General features: G+C 36.1%; 1 pseudogene; it reads right to left on the reverse strand.

The window, feature by feature from the left end:
• Positions 1 to 13: 13 nt before the first annotated feature.
• LOC133316161 (uncharacterized) lies at positions 14 to 26,818 on the reverse strand (annotated as a pseudogene).
• Between the last annotated feature and the right edge of the window lie 1,087 nt (positions 26,819 to 27,905).

Genomic DNA, 27,905 nt, shown 5'->3' on the forward strand with positions numbered 1-27,905 from the left:
ACCATCTTTATGCTGAAAAATAGAGTTGTTGGCAAAGGTAGCAAATCAAGAGGAGTGAGAGGGTTAAAGCCATAAACAATTTCAAAAGGAGAAAAATGAGTAGCACTATGAACTGCTCGGTTATATGCAAACTCAACGTGGGGCAAACATTGTACCCATGACTTCATGTTCTTTTTAATTACATCCCTCAAAAGAGAAGAAAGAGTTCTATTCACTACCTCAGTTTGGCCATCAGTTTGTGGATGACAAGTAGTAGTAAAGAGAAGTTTAGTCCCCAACTTACTCCATAATGTCCTCCAAAAATGGCTTAAGAATTTAGTATCACGATCAGAGACAATGCTTCTTGGAAGTCCATGGAGTCTTACCACTTCCTTGAAGAACAAATCAGCAATATGGATTGCATCATCAACTTTTTTGCACGGAATAAAATGTGCCATCTTAGAAAACCTGTCCACCACAACAAAAATAGAATCTTTACCATTTTTAGACTGAGGTAGTCCTAACACAAAATCCATAGAAATATCAATCCAAGGGCAATCTGGAATAGGTAAAGGAATATACAACCCATGAGGCAATAATTTAGACTTAGACTGCTTACACACAATGCATCTTTCACATAATTTATGTACATCACGCTTCATGTGTGGCCAATAAAAAGTTCATGCAGCATGTCTAGAGTCTTTTGGATTCCAAAATGTCCCATTCATCCCCCCGCATGTGCCTCTTTCACAAGTAATTCCCTAATGGAACCTTTAGGAACACACAATCTCTTTTCTTTAAACAAGTAATCATTATGCCTAAAGAATCCATTTTGAGCAGCATTCACACAAGTTTCATAGATTTGTGCAAAGTCTAGATCATGCTCATACAATGCCTTAATATGATCAAAACCAATGAACTTAGTTTCAAGAGTAGAGAACAAAGCATACCTTCTTTAAAGTGCATCTGCAACTACATTAGACTTACCTTTCTTGTGCTTGATCACATAGGGAAACTGCTCCAAGAACTCTACCCATTTGGCATGCCTTTTGTTAAGCTTGCCTTGTCCTTTTAAGTATTTTAAGGACTCATGGTCACTGTTGATGACAAAATCTTTGGGCAAGAGATACTGTTACCATGTTTGCAAAGACCTTACCAATGCATACAATTCCTTATCATATGTGGAATAATTAAGAGCAGCCCCATTCAGTTTTTCACTAAAATAGGCAATGGGATGCCCTTCTTGCATCAAAACAGCCCCTATCCCCCCACATTAGATGCATCACATTCAATCTCAAAAGATTTAGAAAAATTAGGCAATACAAGAATAGGTGCATGAGTTAATTTATCTTTGAGGGCAGCAAAGGCTTTCTCTTCTTTTTCACCCATTTAAAACCAACATGCCTTTTAATCACTTCATTCAAGGGTGCAGCTATGGTACTGAAATCTTTAACAAATCTCCTATAGAAACTAGCTAAGCCATGAAAGCTTCTCACCTCACTTACATTCTTAGGAGTTGGGCACTCTTGAATAGATTTCACCTTCTCTTGATCAACTTTCACTCCTTGTGAGCTAACAACAAAACCAAGAAAAACAACATGGTCTATACAAAACACACATTTCTCCATATTAGCATACAATTTCTCAAATGTACAAGATGATCATCATAGGATTTGCTATAAATCAGAATATCATCAAAATACACTACAACAAACTTCCCTAAAATTTCCCTAAAAATTCCCTTAACACATGATTCATTAATCTCATGAAGGTACTAGGTGCATTAGTTAAACCAAAGGGCATAACCAACCATTCATACAGCCCATATTTAGTTTTAAAAGCTGTTTTCCATTCATCCCCTTCTCTAATCTTAATTTGATGGTATCCACTTTTCAAATCAATTTTAGAAAAGACACAAGCACCATGCAATTCATCCAATAAATCATCCAATCTAGGAATGAGGTGCCTATACTTTACCGTGATGTTATTATGGCTCTACAATCAGTGCACATCCTCCAAGTTCCATCTTTCTTAGGTACTAGAATGACTGGAACTGCACATGGACTTAGGCTTTCTTGCACCCATCCTTTTTGCATCAAGTCTTCAACTTGTCTTTGAATCTCTTTAGTCTCTTGTGGGTTACTCCTATAGGATGGTCTGTTAGGCAATGAAGCCCCTGGAATGAGATCAATTTGATGTTCTATACCTCTTGGAGGTGGTAACCCATGAGGAACCTCTTTAGGAAAAACATCTTTAAATTCCTGCAACATAGAAGAAACCTCATTTGGAAGAGAGTTAGTAGGACTTGCATCTTTGATATTATTACTTTCTTTACTCAAAAGTAAGAGCATTGGCTTTTTCAATTGCATAGCCTTTTTCACCTCTTTTTTTTATAAACAAATTTTGTGTTTGTCTCTCTTTTTTTCTCTTTTTTTCTTGCTCTCTTCCACTCTCTTTCCCCTTTTTCTCTCCACTTTCTTTTCTCTCTTGCTTTCTTTTATCTCTCATTTTCAAATGATCCTCACTAACTTCTATTGGAGTCAAAGGTGCAAGAATAGTCTTGCGTTCTTTATGCACAAAAGAGAATTTGTTGGTGTAACCATCATGAATAACTTTCTTATCATATTGCCAAGGTCTCCCTAGAAGCAAATGACAAGCCTCCATTGGTACCACGTCACATAAAACTGTATCCTCATACTTTCCTATGGAGAAGTTCACATCAACTTGTTTGCTTACAGTCACTTCACCATCCTGACTAAGCCATTGAAGCTTGTATGGCAACGGGTTAGGTTTGGTTTCCAAACCCAATTTGGACACCATTCTAGCACTTGCAACATTGGTACAACTCCCTCCATCAATAATTAAAGAGCATACCTTTCCTTGGATAAGGCATCTAGTATGAAAAATATTCTCCCTTTGACTATCATCCAGGTCTTTTGCTTGGCTACCCAACATCCTTCTTACCATAAAAAATCTCCTTCCGGTATTATTTCTCCAATATACTCATCTTCTTCATCATGTGAGGCAGAATCTGAAGAAGACTCACTAGTAATCTCTCCATCCTCTTTAAGTAACATAGTCTTCTTAGTTGGACATTCTGAAGCTATGTGACCTCTTCCCAAACACTTGAAACATTTTATTTCACTATTCCTTGTCTTCTTAGGGACCTCATTGGACTTAATTTGAGTCCTTTGAGGTGCAGCAGTGGGGTTGCTTGATGAAGGAAGTACCTCCCTCCTTCTTATTTATGTCCTTCCAACTTGAAGAATTAAAATTAGAAGAGTTTTTCCTCATGACACCCTTTCTCTTGAGTTGTTGTTCTACCTTACTAGCTTGATGCACTAAATCCTCCAACTCCACATAATTTTGCTACTCCACAGCATCCCTTATGTCACTATTCAGTCCATGCAAGAAACGTGCCATAGTAGCCTCCCGTTCTTCACTAACATTTGCTCTAATCAAGGAAACCTCCATCTCTTTATAATACTCATCTACACTCTTGTTACCTTGTGAAAGCCGTTGAAGTTTATTGTGAAGGTCTCTATGATAATGGGAAGGAACAAATCTTCTTCTCATTAGCCTTTTCATCTCCACCCAACTATCCACCAATGGTTCTTCATATCTTACCCTCTCCTTTTGCAATTGGTCCCACCAAATGAGAGCATAATCACTAAACTCCATGGCTGCCACCTTCATTTTCTTTTCTTCAGTATAGTTGTGACATGAAAATAAATGCTCAATCTTCATTTCCCACTCCAAATAGGCCTCCGGATCACTTTTTCCTTTAAAAGATGGTATATTAAGCTTCACCCCTTCAATTATGTCCTCTCTAGCAACATTCTCATTATCTCTTCTTCTCCTTCTTTCATCCCTCCCTCTATGTCCATTATCATCATGATTCCCTTGATTTTCTAAGTGTTCAATTCTCTCATATAAGTGCTCTGTTTGCTCCCTCATCATCGTTTGCATTCGATCCATAATGGCATCGATTAGCAACCTGTTTTCTCTCTCACGAGGAGGGCTACCTTCACCACCTGCACCTGCCATATTCAAGGAAAAGAACAAGAATAAAAGAAATTGGACCTCACCACTCGCTCACGTGTTTACACTCTTAAAATGTATCACTCGTGTTAGTTGCTCTCTATTAGGCTTTTGTGTAGTGTGCTCTCTTGCCTTTTTCCTCTCAATAGCTCTCTTTAAGTTCTTAACAAAATCTCCAAGAACACTCAAGAGTACAATCCCAAACTCAAGAATTCGTAATGACACAATACAAATTGGAAATATGTCAAAGAAAAAGCAAACCAAATTGAAGAAATTATTCAAGGAAGACACTTTGGACCTGATTTGAGAGTAGTAGTGTGTAACTACGCTTAAATAACAAGTAGCTGTATATATATATATATATATATATATATATATATATATATATATATATATATATATATATATATATTAAATTTTTTAATAAAACCTGATGCTTCAATAAAATGGAATTTGTAATTTTGGAATGAAAAATTCAGATTGCAGTAATGCTAAACTGAATTTGATTGAAAACACAAATACTAGGGATTAGGGTTACCAAATGTGTGATCAGAATTGATGGAAACAATGGAGAAAATCAAACTCAATTCCAATCCTAGAACTGAGCTCTGATTACCACATGATATGATCCCCAATAGAAATGAAGGAATGGATCTACTAGGAATGGAAATTCTAACCCCAATTCATCCACCAACATGACCTGTTAAGAATAGAGCGTATCTCACGCTACAAACTTCGGAATCGGACGTTTCCAAATCGACGTGAAAGATCTCTTTCTGAATCGCGACTTTCACTCAAGAATCACCGAAAACCGATGCGTATATCAGGAGATATGAACCGAGACTATTTTGGACGAAAATTGAAGGTTTGGGTGATAGGGTTTGATACAAGAATTTGTGAACACAATCAAGAAACGATAACTGGAAGGCGCCACAATCCAAAGATTGATAAGCCTATGAACGCCACAAGGATTAGCACCCTTGATAAGTTCTGAGATTCTCAAAAGAACCCTAGAGAAGCTAGTCTCTCACGAAAAAAAAGGTTATCTTTTTATTCTGAATTCCCCTTCAAAAGCTATGGTGTTCCCTTATATAGTGGGCAACATCCATATTGAGTTTAACCTAAAAGTGCTTACACATAAAAGAAAATAGACAGCCCAATAATCCAGCCCAATAAGCCTTATTACAAAAGTTTAACTGAATATAAGAAAAATAAAATTAAGTGCAGAATTTGGGCCAAGTAAAAATAAAGCCTTTATGCATATCCATTGAGGCTTATTCTTCAAAGTCTTCAATTTGAATTAAGTGTATCATTTTGGGCTCTTCTTCCTTTAGACTTGGGCTTGTCTCAAGTAAAGTGGTCACCAAGAGATTTAGAGCCTCTTTAGCCTTTTTAGCTTTTGCTCTTGTCATTGGACCTCCACGACCTTGTATGTCCTCCAAGTTTGTTGTCTTGGTCATGCCACCTCCTATGTCCTCATCAAATCGTGGAGTATGTTTAGGAGAAGCCTTGTGCCTAGCTTTGGGGTGAGTTTCCTTGCATTCTAACGGTTTAATCTTGTGATTGATTCCATGAACCCTAAAGGAGGATTTTGTGATTGATGTGTTTTGAAAGCTCAAATTGGAAAATGTTTGTACATGAATATGTCTTAGAATGATGTGTATTATCCATAAATGCAATAAAAATTATTGGTGAAAAATATGGATTTTTAACTTAGAAAAATTTTAGATTGTCATGACTTTGAGTTTTGAAAATGTGTTAGGATGGGATTGGTGAGTTGTTGTATGATTGTATGTTGAGATAATGGGATTATATGAGGTGTGGAGTGGTTAAAAATTGAATTAAAATCCTTTGGAATTGCATAGGTGACAATTCGGCCATTTAGGGAATTTTAGGGATTTGATGTTGTTGGTATTGCATGGACGATGTATCATGTGTTAAATGGTATTTAGATGGGTTTTGTGGTGGTTGGAAGGTTAGAGAATCAATGAAAAATAATTGATGGTGTTGAGAGTCATAAAGGATCCTAGAGTGAGATATTAAGAAAACGACGTTTAAAAGACGTAAAACGAAAAACGGCACTTAATATGGCCTTTCGGCAACCTTAGGATGCCTAATAAAATGAGAAAGAAAATTTAGAAAAATAAAATGCAAATTTGCACTTGTATGGCCGAACCTACAAGGGTGTAGGGGAGGTTTTGACATTTTTCGTATTCTGATGAAATTGCCGTGTACTGACGAGTCGTACATGGTTGTTGTAGGTTGCCGTAAGTCAATTTGAACCCCGAACCGTGAGTCGGTGGATTTCCCTTGGTCCTGGACCAAGTGGGATTGAGGTAAGTGATTGGATCATGCTTGTATAATTGTTAACTGGCATGTGTTCGTATGAGTTTTGAGTAATTGTGAATGTCCTCTGTGTAGGTATTCTGTTGAGTAACAAGCTCGGAGAGTATACGGCTGTGGAGCTAAGTGGAGGAACTTATAAAGGTAACCTCTTGGTACTGGGGCTTGATCCCCTTGTGTGTTCCACTATGCCCGTTGAGGGTGATGGTAGGAAATGTATGTAAGTAATGTAGAATAACATGATCATGCATTTAGTATGTATGTGGGTACATAGAATGTACCGAGTCTCTGGCTAGTAGACAGTTTTGCCTTCGGGCGTTTTGGATTTCCACTGGATAGGAGGTCTCCGAGAGGGAGTTCCAGTTGACCTAAGGTCGTGGTGTGTGATCCGGATAGGAGCACACTAGGAAGTCTCGGGTGTATGTGGATGGGAGGGGTACCTTGGTTGGATGTTCTTGGAACATGCCTTGGATGAAACTCGTAGGCTTATATGCCGAGCCATTAGGCAGGACGTTACGTGGTATTGGTAGCTACCATTCCAGCTTCGTCGTATTTTGTATTCCTATATCCCCCAGTTTCTCTAAATCCCTTGCTATATCCCGTTTTAAAGATATTATTGTATATTATTTATATGCATCGAAGTGAGCCATTGGGCGGAGTTTTCTCCAGAACCTCTAGGTTACTGAGATATATTCGTATATCTCACCCCGTCTTGGGGGCTTTATTTCAGGAGGTAGCAGTGGCACAGGAGCGGCGGGCAAGAAGCCCATAGGATGAGTGTTGGAGGACATTTTTATATTTTTCATTTTGATGGCCATTGGGCCTCCTATGCTGCTAGACTTAGGGCATGAACATTCCATATGTATGTAGGAGGAGATTCATAGTCATATTTGTTCATGTCATTTTGCCTAAGTCTTGTTGTATATGTCATTTAAAGTTCATGTTTCAAGTTGTAATTTAAAGTTATGAAATAGTAAGTTGTAATATGTTGTAATTGTACATGGATACTTGATGTAATATGATGGAAGGGATTTAGGCCTATTTTAGGATTATGATTATGTGAATGCTTAGAAAATGCATGTAAATGGACTTTGATGATTTGCGTATTAAGTATTAATCAAGTGAGTAGTATGATATGAATTGTGTAATAACTATAAACTGAGTTGGGTTGTAAGTGCCCCAAGGCATTGTTGGTCCTTGTGTGTGCCACCCATTGATTATCAGGTACATTAGAGGTCTAATAACACATTTGCAATTTGGGGATTTTGGAAAATCAAAGGAAACTCAGGCGAATTTTCTGTAGAATTGGCAGAATTTAAGCAAACTTCGGGAGAGCATATCTCCCTCCACAGAGGTCCGATAGGGACGTTCCATACGCCATTTTAAAGCTTGAGATTTCCTCTAACTTGTGAATTTTTTGATAGAATTCTGGATTGAACTTCGGCCGGGAGAAGGCAAAGAGTGCAGACTGCCCATTTGCTCACTGCACTTGTGGCAGTTCGGGATCAGTTTTGGGAAATTTATTCCCGCTTATTTTCTTAGTTAAATTAAGTGTATGATATATCAAATTGAATATTGAGGTGTCTAGTTTGTGGTATAAAAATTTAAGAGCAATTGGTTGAGTGGATTTTCTGCAGTAATTCGTGGAGTGAGGGATGTTTGGAGCTGTTTTGGGGTTGGCTGGCAGCTTTGCTTGTCCAACTTCAAACAGCGATATCCAGAGAAAACGAGATCGAAATAACTCGTGTGATGGCTCATTAGAAATTTTATTAAGTACCATAAAAGATACTAAAAGATGAGATAAAAACGAAGAAAGTTGAGAGAATATAAATAAATATACCAAACCATGTTCGGATAGGTAGAAATCGTAAAATTGAGAGATCGGCTAAGTGGATTTATGGGGACCCCTTAGTGACTTGTATTAAGTAAAATAAGATATAAAAATAGTTTAAACAAGTATTCCACAAGATTTTACAGTTATGGTCACAGCTTTTATTTATTACGCTTTTTACGGTTTTATCTCATATTTATTAGCATCACATAAAGACAACTCACTTGGTCAATCAAGCATTCATGCAATTGTGACATAAATACTTACCCAAATCTTTTTGGTCAAGGACCAAAGGAAATCCACCAAGCTCAATCCTCAAAGATCACGTCCGTGGAAGGCAACCTACAACGATCACGCATAGGATCATCAATTCAATTGAGCATCAAATTGAAATTCAACACAATGAACTCCCACACACAATACCTCATTTCGGGCATTAAGGCCTAAAATGCCAAATCATGTTGTTAATTTTAATTCAATGTTCCTATGGCTTCCTAAGCCCATGACAACACCATTTCAAATCCACAACCTCATTCGATTACAACTCAATATAACACCTCGTAATTCTAAATTAAGTATTAAAATATTAAATGAGTAATTAAGTGAAGGATTAGTGAAAATCCAGAAAATTAGGCCAAAATACAAACAAAGGGCAAAACGGTAAATTAGCCATTCACACAACCCTAGGCATGAAAAATTGAGTAGAAGGTCTCAAATGACAAAAATAATGCGAAAAACAGACTCAGGACGAAAAATCGAGTGGATAAGGATATTTGGGAAAAATTGATGAATAGTGATTTTACCGGTGTAAAAATACTGCAGTATAATTGTACCGATAAGCGTGAAACTTTTATCAATATTTATAGGAAACAAAAATATGACATGAACAAGAAAAATACGTAGGTTATGAAATTGTGGTTTAAATTAGGTGATTGATTAAAGTTAAATCACATGTGGAACCCACCTATGGTTTAAGTGACTCAAAAGTCACAATTGTATGTCATTTTCTCTCTCTTCCCTCTCTTCTCTCCCGCGTGACAGCCCCCTCCATAGCCAAAGCTTGGAAAAAATCCCATTTCTTGTAACTTGGTCATTTCTCCACCAAATCAAGTGATCTTTGGCTTGAAACTTGATGGAAATCATCTTCTAAAGCCATTGGTAGTACTCCCAAGCCTTGAAATCGTCTCTTCGAGAAGATATTGGCCAAACTCAGTTTTGAATTTTGGAGAAAAATTGGTGTTCATGGAGTCATTTGGCCTTCCATTGCTTGGATAAGTCTTGCAGGAGTATCAAGCCTTGATTGTGAGTATGTTTCCAGATCATTTCCATGGTTTATTTGTAGATCACATTTATGAACCCTAGACCTTGAGTTGTTGATGTGTGAAGTTAAAGAGCTCAAATGGAAAATGTGTATTAGATGATAATGTCTTAGAATAATGTGTATTAGCTATAAATGCAATAAAATTTATTGAGGAAAAATATGGATTTTTAACTTAGAGAAATTTTAGGTTGTCATGACTTTGGATTTTGGAAATGTGTTAAAGTTGGATTGGTGAGTTGTTGTATGGTGGTTTTATGTTGATATAATGAAATTGTATGAGGTGTGGAGTGGTTAAAAATTGAATAAAAATCCTTTGGAAGGGCATATGTGCAATTCGGCCATATTAGGAAAAAGTGAGGAGTTGAGTTGGAAAAATTAATTGGATGAGGTGTTGTGTAATTAAATGGTAGTTAGATGGGTTGTGTGGTGTTTGGATGGTTGAAAAACCAAAGGAAAAATGTTGATGGTGTTAAATGGTTAAAAGGAACCTAGAGCGAAATATTAGTCAAAACGATGTTTAAAAGACGTAAAGTGAAAAACGGCACTTGGTATAGCCTCATGGCAACCTAAGGATGTGTAATAAAATGAGAAAGAAAATTTAGAAAAATAAATTTTGAAATAAGCCTTGTTTGGCCGAACCTACAAGGTGTAGGGGTGAATTTTGACGTTTTTCGTGTTTTGATAGAATTGCCGTGTATTGACGATTCATACATGGTTATTGTAGGTTTCTGTACGTCGATTTGAACCCCGAATCGTGAGTCGGTGGATTGCCCTTGGTCCTGGACCAAGTGGGATTGAGGTAAGTGGTTGAATCATGCTTGTATAGTTGTAAATTGCATGTATTCGTATGAGTTTTGAGTAATTGGGAATGTCCTCTGTGTAGGCATTCTGTTGAGTAATAAGTTTGAAAAATAAGCTATTGTGGAGCTAAGTGGAGGAACGTATTGAGGTAACCTCTTGGTACTAGGGCTTGTTCCACTTGTGTGTTCCACCATACCCGTTGATGGTGATGGTAGGAAATATATATGAGTAGTGTAGAATAACATGAGCATGCATGTAGTATTCATGAGGGTACTTATGTACCGAGTCTCTGGCCAGTAGACAGTGTAGCCTTCGGGCAGTTCGGACTTCCACTGGATAGGTCTCCGAGAGGGAGTTCCAGTTGACCCAGGGTCGTGGTGTGTGATCCGGATAGGAGCACACTAGGAAGTCTCGGGTGTATGCGGATGGGAGGGGTACCTTGGTTGATGTTCTAGGAACACGCCTTGGATGAGACCCATAGGCTTATATGCCGAGGACGTTGCGTGGTATTGGTAGCTACCATTCCCGCTTCATCGTATTTTGTATTCCTATATTCCCCAGTTTCTCTAAATCCCTTGCTTTATCCCGTTTTGAAAAGTGGTTATTTTATATTATTTATATGCATTGAAGTGAGCCATTGGGCGGAGTTTTCTCCAGAACCTCTGGGTTACTGGGATATATTCGTATATCTCACCCCGTCTTGGGGGCTTTATTTCAAGAGGTAGCAAAGGTACCGGAGCGGCGGGCAAGAAGCCTATAGGTTGAGTCATTGGAGGATTAGCACCTTTTTGCATTTTGATGGCCACTTGGCCTAGGCTAGACTTAGGGCATGAACATCTCATATGTATGTAGATGAGTTTCATAGTCATGTTTGTTCATGTCGTTTTGCCTAAGTCTAGTAGTTTATGTCATTTAAGCTTATGTTTCAATTTGTAAGTTAAAGTTGTAATATTTGTAAGTTGTAATATTTGTATGAGATGTTGTAAGTATACATGGATATTGATGTAATATGATGGAAGGGCTTTAGGCCTATTTTAGGATTATGATTATATGCTTATGTTGAGAAATTGCATGTAAATGGACTTTGGTGATTGACATAATAAGTTAAGGAATTATAAAGTGAGCCATATAATATGTATTATGTAATAACTATAAACTGAGTTGGGTTGTAAGTGTCCCAAGGCGTTGTTGGTCCTTATGTGTGCCACCCATTAGTTATTAGGTACATTTGAGGTGTTAGAAGCATTTGCAAATTTGGGGATTTTAGGAAAAACAAAGGAAACTCTGGCGAATTTTATGTAGAATTGGCAGAATTTAGGTGAACTTCGGGAGAGCATATCTCCCTCCACAGATTTCCGATAGGGACGTTCCATACGCCATTTTAAATTTTGAGATGTCCCCTACATTGTGTTAAAATATGAGGAAATTATGGGTTACACGCAACCCTGTAGAAGCCTATGGAAACAGGTTGTCCAGAACGCACTTGTGCAGGGGCTGTTTCTGACAGTTTTTGGGAATTTTATTTCCGCTTTGTTTCTTGGCCAAATTAAGTGTATGATATGTCAAATTGAAGATTGAGGTGTCTAGTTTACGGCATAAAAATTTGAGAGCATTTTTAGTGAGTGTTTTTTCTGAAATAATTCGTGGAGTGAAGGATGTTTAGAGCTGTTTTGGGGTTGGATGGCAATTTTGCTTGTCCAACTTCAAACGGCGATATCCGGAGCAAACGAGATCGAAATGACTCGTGTGGTTCATTAGAAAGGTAATTAAGTAAAAATAAAGATAGCTAAAGATTAAGGTCTGGTTTTGTGCGGTGTGTCCGCAGAAAAATAATAACCGAACCATGTTCGGGAGGGTAGAAAACGTAAAAGTGAGAATTATGCTAAGTGAATTTATGGGAACCCCTTAATGACTTGTAATAAGTAAAATAAGTTACAAAAGTAGTTTAATTAAGTATTCCGCAAAGATTTTACAGTTACGGTCACAACTTTTAATTATTACGCTTTTTATTGTTTTAAATGCTCGCGTAATAACGGAAAAAATTTACCCGCATTTTTATAAATGAATTGATGTGATTGTAACTGCGCTTAATATCATAATTAATGTTAACAATACCGGTGTACAATGGGCTGCTACATTTTATGGTATCAGAGCAGTTTTGTTAGGGAACTCTGATAAAGTATAGATGTGTTATGTCCTGCATAGTTGTATGTAGATTCTTTTCGATTCCTGCATGTTATTCCTTAGTATGGGTCTGATCAGCCCATTCCTTTGTGTTACATGTGTGGTCATCACAAGAAGCCTGCGTGGCAACCCTGGAGCACCGAGTGTAAGTCCTTAGCCTGATGTTGTGGCTGCAGTGTTGACTGCTTCATGGACAAGAGATGGCAGTGAGTAAAATGTGAAGATTAGAGGACTTAAGGAAAACAGACTTAAGTATTTTGTCTGACTTTTGATGAAATTTATAAAATTGTATTATAAGTAAAAGTGGTAAACAAATTTATGATATGTACGGTATTAGCATAGGCGAACTTTGTAGTACTGTGAATAATAAACATATAATTGAGATGAGTTTATATAATATGGAGATGGTATTGGGGAAATTTCCAGGTATATGTGTAGTATAGCAAAGCAATTATGTACAGGTGGACTTGGTGAATGGACTTCATAAAGGTGAGTGACTTAGAACCTGATGGATTATTGAAAAATGTGCACAGGTATGCTTAGTATGAGTTTGAATATTTTATGTTTGATTAGAAGTTATAAGTCCCTGATAGATGGTGTACATTTGAATAAATTGGGGTGGTTAATATAGAGAAACAAATGGAATATTTGATGTCTATTCCTAAGGGATTTGACCACTTGAAATTATTGTGCTAGTGAATTGTTAATTTGAGAGACATTGAAATATGGGATTGAAATAAGGAGTTAGTGTTGAGTAAACATAGGTGAGATGAAGTAGTTACGTAGTATGTGTAGAAGGATGAAATTGAGAAAATCGCCATGGATGACATAAGATAAATGTACGATGAAGGCACTATTGTAGTTAATGGATGTCGATTCAAATTGGGAGACGTGTCAGTGATAAATGAATAAGATGGTTGAAATGTATAGTCATGTGTAAGACAGTAATGAGAATTGTAAAGGAATTATGATCTAGTGATCTATATATATGTACCACTAATAGTAGTATGCTTGGGAAATCATTTGGTATTTGATATGGGTTGATGGACGGAGTGGAGGTATTTTCAATGTAATGAATATTCTGCAACCACCAAGGGTGGAAGTGAGCAGGAAAATTGATAGGACTCAAGCAGGAGGTCAGACTTATATATATGAACCACTTACTGGGGAGGAAAACCTTAGGATAGCTAAAGGTATGAAATTTTAGAAATGTTTTCTAAAGAATACTCATCTAGTGTGATGAAAATTGATAGGTAATTACATTAAGTGTAGATACATGCATAAGAGTAAAATGAAATTGAGTGTGAAAATGATATGACTAGTGAAAAGACTGGGGTACCATTGAATGATGAAATTGTATTATCAGTGCAAGGACTGATGTACAATAAAGTTGTGTATTGTATTATCAGTGCAAGGACTGATGTACAATAAAGTTGTGTATTGTATTATCAGTGCAAGGACTGATGTACAATAAAGTTGTGTGTTGCATTATCAGTGCAAGGACTGATATACAGAAAGTTGTGTATTGTATTATCAGTGCAAGGACTGATGTACAATAAAGTTGTGTATTGTATTATCAGTGCAAGGACTGATGTACAATAAATTGTGTATTGTATGATCAGTGCAAGGACTGATATACAGAAAATTGTGAATTGTATCATCAGTGCAAGGACTGATGTACAATAAATTGTGTATTGTATGATCAGTGCAAGGACTGATATACAGAAAATTGTGAATTGTATCATCAGTGCAAGGACTGATGTACAATAAAATTATAAATTGTGTTAATGATGCACTTAGTTCTATATGATTTGAACGGTAACATGACAAAAGAAACTATTAAGAGTTAGGGAATGTGTATGAGATTGTGAATCGAATATGAACTATTATAATGCTGACTCTGTTATAAACCAGGTCTGAGGGTTAACCAAGAGGAAAGTAAACTATCGGTGGGGAGAATCAAACGAGGAAGTATAATGAATTTACTTATATGTAATATGTATATATTATACCACTACTACTATTATTATTGGGGTAGCCCCATGTGAATATACCAAAGATGTTTTGCCGTTATATACGGACGTGATACGGACACCAAATGGACTAGGTCCATGTGTGATCTGGAGTGTACTGGATACACGTTTGCTGTTATATACAGATAAGTTATAGACATATAAATTCTTTGTGCACTGGGTGCATGTTATACGATTTGATAGTGTGGATATCTCTGTGTGGTCTATATGCCCGGAGTGTATAGCTATCTCCGTGCGGATGATATTCCCGGAGACTACTATTATTTTATATGAGTAATGTGAGACAAGGAAGTATCCCGCATTGATGGGACTGCTAGTATAGTTGAGGTGTTGATGTGAATGCACAAAGAAGAAACATTTGGGGATGCTTCTAGCACAGGGGCAGCTGGTGGTAGATTACCTATTACTGCGTGAATCATAAGGGCAGATTCTCTGATCGGTGGGTCATTTACATCTGGGGCCCTTAGGACATCAAGAGCTCGAGGGGTTTGACCTGGGGATATTTTACCCACTGTATTAGGAGGATTGTGTCGTGTGAAGAACGCAAGATATGATATCAGATAAGTCTAAGTGGACAAAAATATACCAGATGGGATATAATATGTGAGGCGTCATGAGAAGGTATTTGAGGTATGGTTCTGAGCATTAGGGGGTCTGTATATGTGTGTACCAAGTGTGATGATAAGGATATTGGATTTCACAGAAATTGTGAAGTGATTGAGGGGTCTGTACCCTATGAGAAAGGATGACACATTGTTAATACGGATAATTGAGTAAATGTTTTGCTAGGAGGACTAATGATGAGAAAACATGCAGTTAAGATGGTGGCCTGATGGCCTTTCGTAAGAGGTTAGTTGTGAAGAATTAAGTGGAGATGTCTAATAAGGATCAGTAACTTAAATTGTGGTGATTAAAGAAAGGTTGATAACTCGATGGAGTGCTTTGAAGTACGGTAGTGATACATGCTAAGTGTGAGAGATAGGTCCCTTGAGATACAAATTATTTATAAAATTTTGAAAATTGTTAAGAATGAAAGTAGTTCCATGTGGTAGAAGTTAGTGAAGCTGTGAGGAAATGGTGATAGCATTTTAAAGTTGGACATCCATGATAAGAATGTCGATAATGAGGAAATGGTGGTATAAATGAATGAAAAATTATGTTGAATCTATAATATTGTTACAGGATGATGAGTAAAAATGGTTACTTGGTGAAAACCTTAGGCGTGAGACCTTTGATACGAAAGGCATTGATGGATGCTGAGTTTAGGCTCTGAGAGGGCCAAATTGATAGGGTTTAAATGGTTAAGTGATAAATAGATTAACAGGGAGTATGAGCTGTTGTGAGGAGGGTTAGCTTCGAGTCCCAAAGAGAAAGACATAGTGGTGATTATCTAATAAGATATGGAGACACGGGACAAAGTAAAGTAAAGTATGTAAAAAATGGAATGTAATGTGAATTGAGATTATTTGGGTGTTATAGCATGCAACTGAAACCAAGAGGTATGAGCTTGTGTGAAAGCCAAGGAAGCAACGAAATGGTAAGATTAGTAACATCAATGAAAAAGACTGGGATAATGGAGATGTTAGGGTATTGTTGAAACACTAAGGACAGCGAAAAGAGTTAATTATTAAAGAAAGTGTGAGTTGGAAAGATTCCAGGAATAATCAGTAAGTATGCATGAGAATGGTTAGAGCTATTATAGAAACGATTAGAGGCTTTTGAGAATGACATTGGGTCAGAAAGATAGATAAAGATGAGAATGAGATGAAGTGAGACAGACAAATTGTAATGTGGTTATATACTACCTATAAATTAGTGAAAGTGCAACCGTAAACCATGAAAAGCTTGAAGTATTGTGAATTAAAGGTCGTGGCACCATAAGTGACAAGTTTGTAAGATGAGTATATTATGAAATAGAATTAACGAAAATGCAACAGTGGTTTATGGAAACAGTGAAAATATAATGAATTAAGAGGCCAGATCCCCGAAATTATCAAGTTTGTGAAGGATTGGGTAACGATGGATACCACAAAAACGAGGTTATGCCTGTGACAAAGGTAAAATTTTAAAGATGCACACCTAAGGAGGCTAATAGAGAGTGGAAAGAAGAGATTCTTCGATTACACCTCGCGTTACGGGATTGTTAGGATGTTAATTTTGCGGACAAAATTCTAAAAGGTGGGGTGAATATAACACCTCGCAATTCTAAATTAAGTATTAAAATATTAAATGAGTAATTAAGTGAAGGATTAGTGAAAATCCGGAAAATTAGGTCAAAATACAAACAAAGGGCAAAACGGTAAATTAGCCATGCACATAACCCTAGGCATGAAAAATTGAGTAGAAGGTCTCAAATAACAAAAATAATGTCGGAAACGGACTCAGGACGAAAAATCGAGTGGATAGGCAAATTTGGGAAAAATTGATGAATAGTGATTTTACAGGTGTAAAAATATTGTGGTATAATTGTACAGATAAGCGTGAAATTTTTATCAGTATTTATAGGAAACAAAAATATGACATGAACAAGAAAAATACGTAGGTTATGAAATTGTGGTTTAAATTAGGTGATTGATTAAAGTTAAATCGCATGTGGAACCCTTCTATAGTTTAAGTGACTCAAAAGTCACAATTGTATGTCATTTTCTCTCTCTTCCCTCTCTTCTCTCCCGCGTGACATCCCCCTCCATAGCCAAAGCTTGGGAAAAAATCTCATTTCTTGTAACTTGGTCATTTTTCCACCAAATCAAGTGATCTTTGGCTTGAAACTTGATGGAAATCATCTTCTAAAGCCATTGGTAGTACTCCCGAGCCTTGAAATCGTCTCTTCGAGAAGATATTGGCCAAACTCAGTTTCGAATTTTGGAGAAAAATTGGTGTTCATGGAGTCATTTGGCCTTCCATTGCTTGGATAAGTCTTGGAGGAGTATCAAGCCTTGATTGTGAGTATGTTTCCACATCATTTCCATGGTTTATTTGTAGATCACATTTATGAACCCTAGACCTTGAGTTGTTGATGTGTGAAGTTAGAGAGCTCAAATGGAAAATGTGTATTAGATGATAATGTCTTAGAATAATGTGTATTAGCTATAAAGTGAAAAACGACACTTGGTATAGCCTCTGGGCAACCTAAGGATGTGTAATAAAATGAGAAAGAAAATTTAGAAAAATAAATTTTGAAATAAGCCTTGTTTGGCCGAACCTACAAGGTGTAGGGGTGAATTTTGACGTTTTTCGCGTTTTGATAGAATTGTCGTGTACTGACAAATCATACATGGTTATTGTAGGTTATCGTACGTCGATTTGAACCCCGAACCGTGAGTCGATGGATTGCCCTTGGTCCTGGACCAAGTGGGATTGAGGTAAGTGGTTGAATCATGCTTGTATAGTTTTAAATTGCATGTATTCGTATGAGTTTTGAGTAATTGGGAATGTCCTCTGTGTAGGCATTCTGTTGAATAACAAGTTTGGAAAATAAGCTGCTGTGGAGCTAAGTGGAGGAACGTATTGAGGTAACCTCTTGGTACTGGGGCTTGTTCCCCTTGTGTGTTCCACCATACCCGTTGAGGGTGATGGTAGGAAATGTATATGAGTAGTGTAGAATAACATGAGCATGCATGTAGTACTCATGAGGGTACTTATGTACCGAGTCTCTGGCCAGTAGACAGTGTAGCCTTCGGGCAGTTCAGACTTCCACTGGATAGGTCTTCGAGAGAGAGTTCCAGTTGACCCAGGGTCGTGGTGTGTGATCCGAACTAATAACTCATTGAGCACCTATAAATACATATCTTTAAAGTTCTGAACACAAGAATTAACATTGAAACACTTAGAATCAAGAAATCTCAGAATTGAACCCATATTGGCTTGCTTTTGCACATCCTTGAGAAAATTCTCAATTACTCTCATCTCTGAATGTTTTTCAGTTCTTTTTTTTTAAAAGTAGAGAGGTAACTCTACATCTGTTTAGCAAGAGTGAATTGTTGTAATTGTTGGAAAGACAATTAGAGTCACCCTAAAAGCTTAGGTTAAGTGTGACAAGGTGTGATCATAGACTTGTAAATTTCTAGTTGTAAAAAGGTTTCTTCAAACACTTGTTGGAAGCGTGATGATAGTGAAAATGATCAACCTCAATCTGGACGTAGCTCTCAAGTGGTTTAGAGAGTGAACCAGGATAAACCTCAGTGTAATTCTTCCTTATCCTATCTCTTTTGATTTCTATCGATTGAATTTCGTTTTGATTCTTGATATATGTCATATTGAATCTGTTTTAAGGATTATAATCATTACTTATATGTTTTAATTCGTTCTTGCATGAATTCTTGAAAAGGGTGGGCATAAACATTGAAATTCTCTTATTTTTCTCTTCAAATTTGATCCATTGCATATTCTCTCTGAATTGATGTTATAAGAATTGTTTTAATTCTGTTTTGTATTGAGAAATAAGATTACATTCTGTTTAAATTGATTTTGGTTGATATACTTGTCAAAAATTTGATTTTTAAATTATATTTTGAATTTCAAGTAACACACAATTAACCCCCTTCTTGTGTGATTGTTCAGCCATCTTTTCTTTTCAAGTGGAAGTGTAAAGGTTTCAAGAATCAAAATTCTTCAAGGTTGTAGTGGTTTGTCAAGCACACTTGAAGCTTGACCAATAGTGGAAAGTTGATTGAGGTAGGTCACGATGGTGGTGACAAAATCAGGATATATCTTGTTTGCAATCTCTCTAACTCCTTATCTCTTTACATAAGCATTGTTAGAATACTTAAGCATATTTAAATTCATATTTTGTACATTATTTGCTTGTGTTAATTTCTATTCATTAGATTGTACTTGTGTCAAATCATATAAACTCAAGAATTTCGTTTTCAAGAAAGAAAGTGAGACATTTTGCGAAAATATTTTTAAAACTCAATTCACCTCCCTCCTTGAGTTTGAGGCCACTTGCCCAACAAGAATTACATGATGTATCAAAACGACCTGTGTTTCTTATCTTTCTCGAAGATATTTCTGGTTTTGATGGATGTTTTCTCATGATGGTGCGCAAAAGTCCACCACAAAGAAATGTGATGCTTCAATTGGTAAGGGTGCAAACAGAGTTAAATTGATTGACACTCAAAAACAATTACACAAAAAAGGGGGAAATGGCAGTTAGAACCTTTCTCAGCTATAATAAAATGTGGAATACGAAGAGCATTAGTTATCCTAATTGAAAAAGTATAATTTATTATATAAAAAATATGATATAGATAAGAATAATTATTTTTCGTATTTATTATTTTAATACTTCATTTTGACCAAAAAATATTTTGGTGAAGAATGAACAGATTAATAAAGGTGTGCGGTACAATATATAATGGTTTTCGGAATACCAAAAGACATCAGGCTCATTCAATATAATTCATGCAATTGAAATCAATAAATTATTATTCTTGAAATCATTGAGCAGCACTGCACATACGTTCTTTTAAGAATTTTTCAATAGCACAAATATGGCACAAACATTTGGTTTTATAGAAATTAATCATATGAAGAGCGAATTATCCGACACCATTCAAGTATTCCATACCAAAATGCTGGCATTAACATTATTCAAAAGGTTCCAAAAAGAAATACGAAGACGTTATCAAACTTAAACGCTGCAATTTTTAATACGCCAAAAACATTGGCAAACGTAACAGACGAATACACATAATTCGTGCAAAACATAGTTGAAGTCCACTGCAAAAATATCTTCACCAGCTACATATATCATTTCTCCGGCAAGGTGTGTTCGAATTTAGCATCAAAACTATTTAAAAAAAAAAAAATGTGCGAGTATAATATATTACATATTATTCATATTGCTTTACCAAATATGTTCAAAAAATTCACCCAAATAAAGTACATAACAAATAAACAATTAATGGGTAATTACTCAACTCTTTCTCCAGTTCAATTCTTTTAATCGGACAGACAGATGAACAATTAATCGTGTTATCAACAAACTCGTTAGAATTCACAAAAGGTGTCAACAAAGACAGAGAAACATCAGCATCATCTCCATTCCCACAAGTTTGACTCTCAACATCCTGGTAATAAATTAATTTTGCATAATTAAATTACGTTATACAAATAATGCATGAATATTTATTTTTACAAATCCAATATTCATTTTAATATTATCACAACTCTTCCCAGTTCTGCTGAATCAATATGATTGTCGCAAGCATTATCAAATATTGCTTCATCTTGTTATTTTTTTCCAATATTATTTTGGGTCCACCCCAGACTTGATGTGATAATAGCTTCGTTGCTACAAACTTTAGAAACTTGATATTTTGGCTCATTATATGAGTCTAAATTTTTATTTTACATTAATTTTAAATAACAGGGATTTGTCATTAAGATCGTTAAGTTCTTCCGGATAATGCTCCAAATCAGCACCCTAAAAAAAATGAAAAACAAAGATAATATCAAAAATTGAATTAGATAACGGCACCTCAGTTTATCAACACATTGTGGAAGAATTTGAATACCAACCATCTTGAAATACTGCTTGCGTAAAGCAGTAACACTCATTCCTAACAAAGCAACACAGTCTCTATCGAATATAATGAAAGACGCAGAATCTGTGTTACCGACAACTCTGACTTGAACACTAAATCTACGACACATTAGCATTATTTGTCTTAGTTACACACCACAGAAGAACAAAATAATATTAGAGAGAAAATATATTACTTTGGATAATAATCACCCCAATGTTTCTGGAAGTTCTTACAATACAATTTTTCAAAATCTGCACAAATGGAATACAGACATTTCTTACAGAACTTGTACCCTCAGTTGTATTTGCTTTCAATCACTTTTATGGTTCTATAAGTAATGCATGTAGTAACCTGGCGTATAAACAATAAAAATATAAGAACAAAAAAAATAGTAACCAATATAAATCTGGGAAAGTATTAAACTCCTTTGAAAATACCTCGCTGCAATTCTTAATATCACTTATACTCTTCCTTTCGATCTGTTTCAGAAAATCATTTTCAAAAGAATATGAGAACTGCCTGGACAACTAAGTCAACCTCAGACTACTTTCTACTGGATCAGACAAAAGCCTAAAACGAAAAGATACAACATATAATTAGAACACATCCTAAAATCGGTGCTTCATGAGTTTAAAAATATATACCACACCTTTTTTTGAAGTCTATAATTTCAGGTATGTTGGAATCCAAAATAATCCTTGTCGTATATTTTGCATTCATTATACCCATTTTTACCTATATAATTAAGAAAACAAAAGAGAGGGAAGATACATTAAAAAAGCAGAGAATAACGAAATTAAGAAACGAAACATAACCAAACAGAAGCATAAAATGAGAACCAAAGATATACAATAAAAAAATACCCCTGAAACCCTTTAACTTTGCAAGCTGGACTATTATGACGTTCTGGGGAGACTAATTGTTTGCCAAAAAAGTTTGCACTTCATCCACATACTGGTCCGATAGAGTGCACTCAAGTTTGTGACTCCTATTCTCGCAATAGTTGTAAGAAATAATTTTAGGTATTAAAATGACATTTAAATAAATAAGCATTATGCATTACATATTGATATAACATAAATACTTGAGGTTGTCAAGTTCTAACACAACTTTTTTGTTTTCCTACCGGACACAACATGCTCACGAATTTCCCCAATTTCGGACAGTAAACCGATGACATCTACAGAAAATGAAGATGGATTTATGATAATACTACCAACACAATAAAGATATGATTAATAGTAACAAAAAATAAATATTACCTACTAAATAAGGAGAGTCAAGTGCTTCGTTCAAAATAACGTCGAACACAACAAAATTGAAACCATTGACAGGAATAGTAGCATCAACAAATGTTTTAACATTTGTCCTCAAGTTGAAAAACAGACGATAATCATGCCTAGTTCAGTTGGCCTGAAATTATCGTTATTTAATCCAATTCCAATTTTTTAAATGAAATAAACATCTCTTTTACTAATTTTTTTCTAGACTTGTAAAGAACCTTTGACATTAGCCTGGATTCTTTCACCTTACAAAACAGATACATACAATATTAAAAAAAATAAATAAATATCACAACAGAATTGCAAATGGTAAGATAAAAAACTATTACATGTTCATCCAAAAGAATCATCTCGACATTGTCGTCAAAACCTTTATGCTAAGAACCTTCTAAGTCTTAACCATCCTAACCTTAATCCTCCACTCCTCCTTAGACGGATTAAGATCCTTTATAAAATCATATTTGGAATACATAACTAATGATTAAGAAGAATAAAAGAAGAATAGCTTCAGAAGATGAAGAAGGAAAACATACAGAGAAGGAGTCAAATACGTGAACATGAACTGGTTACCAAAGAACATTACCCATTTACACTTACGCTATTAACATGCAAAATAATTTTGTTTCTTAAAAGTCATTTTTTTGCGTATTTAAAAAATTAAATATTCAATAAAGCTTCCAATATTCTTTTAAGCTTCCAAGAGGGTCTAATAATACTAATTAAATGACAATTACCGAAGAAAGAAGTTAGTGGGATTTTAATTTAGTTGTTTGCCACTAAACTATTTCCGCACCATGAAGTTTAAATTTTGAATTTCAAAATTTCAAAAGTTACTAAAACATAAAACATTTCAAATTGGTTTAGGTGTGAATACAAACCCAAGATTGAAGGAGAGTGTGACATGCCATCAAAGTTTCCAACAAACGATTTTCCTTTAGGATATATTAGATTAGATACGTTAAAAGTTACAAAAGTGACAGAAAAGACTAAAAATTAAAAAATAAATAAAAATAGTATAAATAAAAAAGTAGAAAATAGATAGGACAAAAAAATAATAAAACAAAATATATTGAAAAGTTACAATAGTGACAGAAAAGACTCTTAAATAGGAAAATATTTAATATGCTTTAGGACCATCCAATGATTTGGTGCTCTCTCTTACAATACTAATTTCTTTTCCCTTTTTACCCCTGCTATTTTTCTTCTTTTCCAATTTTACCCTTCCATTTACACTAAGGAACCACCTAAAAAATGGTGGTCCGGACCACGATAAATTCTCTCCTTAAATAGAGACATGCAGGGCGTCACTTGCCCAAGATTTTGTAATCCTGTTTAGTTCTTTGTATTATTTCCTTTCTATTTAAAAAAAGAAAAGTTACAATAGTGATAGAAAAGACTAAAAATAAAAAAAATAGTCTAAATAAAAAAGAAGATAGTAGACTAAAGACAAAAAAGAAATAAAAGGAAAAATAAGACATAAAAGAAATAGAGGAAAAAGAAATCAACATTCTAAGTTTTCAACATATTTATTCGAATTTTTCTTAAATTTTTTTCCTTTTGATTTATACATGTTTGCCTTTTTCTTCTTCTATTGTAATTTTATTCTCTTTTAGTCTTTTCTATTACTATTAAAAGAAATAGAAGAAAAGATAATAGAAAAAGGAAGACAGAAAAGAAATTAGTGGTACAATTTACAACATATTTGATCTAATTTTTTTTTTGTTCTCATTTTATTTTCCACTTTTGGATTTAGACATGTTTGGTCTTTTTTTTTTTTTTTCAATCTATTTTTTTATTTAACCTATTTTATATTTTTTTACACTTAATCTTTTCTGTTACTATTGTAAGTTTTCAATATATTTAATCTTAAATATATTTTTTATTTTATTTCTTATTTTATTTTTTTATCCTTAGTTTATTTTCTTTTTCTTTAATTTAGACATATTTGATTTTTTTCTTCTATTTTTTTTTAACATTTAGTCTTTTACATAAATGTTGTAAGTTTGTAATGTATTTGTCTTTTTTTTTGTTCTTTAAGGTTTTAACAGTATTAACCATGAACGCGGATAAAAAAAACAACTGTAAAATTTCTTTTGAGTACCCACTTTCGTTCCTTACAAAAAAATACCTATATAAGTTATTTTTCAGGAACTAAATTGAGTCTTTAGTGAATTTTTGAGGGATTATATTTTCAAAGAATTGGAATTATAGACGGACCAAAAGTTAATGTTTTTTGTAAGGAATGAAAGTGATGATCATATTTTTTGTTAGGAACCCACAATGGACTTTATTCAAAAAAATAAAAAAAATAAATAAGAAATGTTTCGTAACAAAATGATACGGTTTTTTTTTATTGTTTTTATATTTTTTCTATGGGAAAGAAGGAGGGTATTAATGTAAAAACACATCAATTCAAAAATCTAAAGGCTGCGCCTTGGCATTCAATTTTCACCATTGCAACGGTATTCTCTCTTTTCTTTTCTTTTCTGCATCGTTCTCTGCGACGCTCAAACCAAATCGAAACCAAAACCTCAAATGGTTTCTCTCACGGTAAGGTTTGAACTCCAATTTTTATTATTCTAAAATTTTACTTTTCAATTATCGAACAAAAACCCTAGCCTCGTTTAGCATTTAAATTTCGCATAATCCTATGACTCTTGACGAGGTTTGAACCTTTGAATTTTCCGTAACCCTACATCAAAAAATGCTTATTTTGGTGCAATTGGTAACTTTTACATACACACGTTCTATTTCCGTAGATTTTCCTTCATTCAACGAAACACAAGGGAATAAGTTTGTTTTGGCATAGCAATGGTAGCTGCTACTTTTCATATTTGTTTCTGTACATGCCTTTTTTTTTTTTTTTTTGGTGACGTTCTTGTTTGGTTCTTGCGTGTTTCAGGGAAAATCTAGAGTGGGTTCAACTCGAGCCTCTATAGGTGGCCAATCTCGTCCAAGTGGTATATTTTATATTTATATATTCGTTTTAGTTTTCTTTTTATGTTTTTAAATTTTTGCTCTTGTGAATTTGAAGTTTTATAATATATATGCAACAGTGGGTGGTAGGAATTTCAAAGTATTTTCGGAAAATGACCGGAGTCAAGTCGGCGATGGGCTCATGTAAGATATTATTATTATTTGTTTGATTGACAAGTCCGTAACTGGGTATACGGGAATGTATTTTATAGAACTAATTTTGAATCTTTCTTTAGGAAATCTGCAAGAGAAGCAGGTGCGACTTTAAGGTATGGTATATGTACCGATGAGATCTATAAGCTCACTATGTTTCCGATGGGGATGAGTCAATGTATCGATAATACCTTTAGCACTGATATAGACCAAGCTAAGAAGTATAAAGCCAAGTGTAAGCAGTGGATAGATAATAAGCAAAAGGATGATATGACTCAAGTAAATGGGCAATATAACAATACATAAGATACCTGTAAGGTGTGCCCATGGGGGCTATTTATAGGGGAAACGGTGTGGGTTGGTGAGTGGGAGGTCAACTCTCATTGGGATTTACTCCCCTGATGCAGTGTTAGGCGTGCTGGCGCTGTCATTGTGGCAGTGCTGCGCCCTCTGTATTCTGGCGATGTCAGCACCGGGCAAAGGGGGAGTTTCCCTTTGCGGTGTCTGTCGTAGTCGCCTTCGATGGTTAGCGTTCCAAGGTGGGGCATTTTGGTGTATGCCTTGGACCTGCTGCTACATTGGGGGTTGAGAAGGTCCATGTCAGCCCTTAGGGCTAACGCGGGGTCACGCCCGGTATTGGGCCTGGATAGTTGGGCCACTTTAGTACTTGGGCCATCCGGAACAGGAGCCCCCCAGCTTGGTAGCAAGCGTAGTTTGGTGCCAAGTTGTAGTCTTTGGGCGCTACCTTTCTAGTGATCACAACGATTGATCGTTGCCTAAGAATTGTAGACTTGTGTGGTCGCCAAGTCGCGACTGTTAGGCGTTCATGTTGGCGACGTCCATTCGCACCGTCTCGGCGTCTCTTTGAAAATAGTATGGGTAGACTTGTATTGGAATTGAGTCACAATTATTGGGCGTCTTCAAGTTGTGTCGTCCATTCGATGGATCTTGGGCGTCTTTGTCTAGTGGGGAAAATCAACCATTTTGCCTTTGCTCTTCCAGGGATACTTAGGGTATTTCACCTTCCTGACACGGGAGGTGTCTTTTCGAATTTCGAGGAGTTATAATGATGAATTGTTGATCATTGCACGTATCTATGCTGTAATTAGGCACGTCGCATTAATGGGACATGAGGGGTGTCTTATCTCCTTGAAGTTACCCTTAGGCCCCTCATCTTGACTGTCCCTTAACTGACGGTTATGACATCCAACGGTTGGAATATCAAAGGGCTGAGTGTTTGCTTTCTCTTTAAGAAGACGGGGGTTTATTTTCCACAAGCACATTGTGCTCTTATCTTCTTGCCATAACGTCCGAGCCGGTCCTTTTTTCTTCAGTGTCTGCATTTACCTCAGGTACAGTGTCTAACTCTTTTTCTCCTTTGTGTTTCTTTCTGTACACTTTCTCCTCTTCTTTTCCTGTGCGTAGTGCAATCATGGACGTTCCTGGGTTGGGTTTACCGGGGTTGGAAGTTGAGGTTAAAGAGGAAGAGTCTGATGAAGCCTTCGACTCACTCGAAGGCTGTACGATGGGGCCCGCTATGCAGGAGTATCATGCTAAGCAAGGGGGAAGCAGCAGCTTTCCCTCTTATCGTTCTTTAGTTCCTGGGGTAGAGTCGTTACCCCATGGTAGAATTCCTGAACTTCTGGGTTTTTCTGAAGAAGAGATTCAGAGTCTCTTGCCTGAACGGGCTACAGGACCTGTGCTTCCCTACCTGGGTGAAGCATCTGGATCTCGACCGCGTGGTGATGGTCAGGTGCCAGGTGGTGAGTCTGGTAGACGTCATTCTGCCAGATCTGAGAGGCGACGGTCCGGGAGTTTCAGTCGAGGGGTGAGGACTCGCCCATCCCATCGTCGTGGTTCAAGGTCTTCTGTTCGTACCCACAGACAAAGGGGAGGTTCATATGGCCGCGTTTCGCGGTGTTCCACGCTCGATATAGGGCGACTTATTCGACCTTTGTCTTCTATTAACCGCCTCCCGCAAAATTGCCCCATAGAGTATTACTATAAGCCTTCCCGTCCGACTATTGATTCCCCTGTTGTTTTGAGCACTTCACGGGGCCAGATTCCAAACATATCTCAGTCTTTTCATCACCGTAAATATGACAAATCTACAGACAACCGACTGGGTAGATTTCACCCAGAAGACGGGCGACTTGTGAGGTATGGTGTGTGGGATGCCATACATGAAGACTTGGGGCTGTATAAGATACCACCTGCTTGGTGGCCTTCTTCTTTAAGCTATTCAAATTTTTATTCTTCAAGCTCTTCGGAAACATCTGAATCTGATGGTAAGTTGTTAGTGTTTGAGCTATTTTTTCTTTTAGTAGTTGGTAAGGAGGGTGTTGGCGTTTATTGGAGTGAGGGATAGGGTGAGATGGGAACTCTATTTTCTTTGCAGTGGTCTTCTTGACGTTGGAGAGGTATTGAGGA

This window comes from Gastrolobium bilobum, unplaced genomic scaffold (assembly GCF_033153095.1).
Source record: "Gastrolobium bilobum isolate Gb01-03AN ecotype WA unplaced genomic scaffold, APGP_CSIRO_Gbil_v1 utg387701, whole genome shotgun sequence".
In the NCBI taxonomy this organism is placed as follows: Eukaryota; Viridiplantae; Streptophyta; class Magnoliopsida; order Fabales; family Fabaceae; genus Gastrolobium; species Gastrolobium bilobum.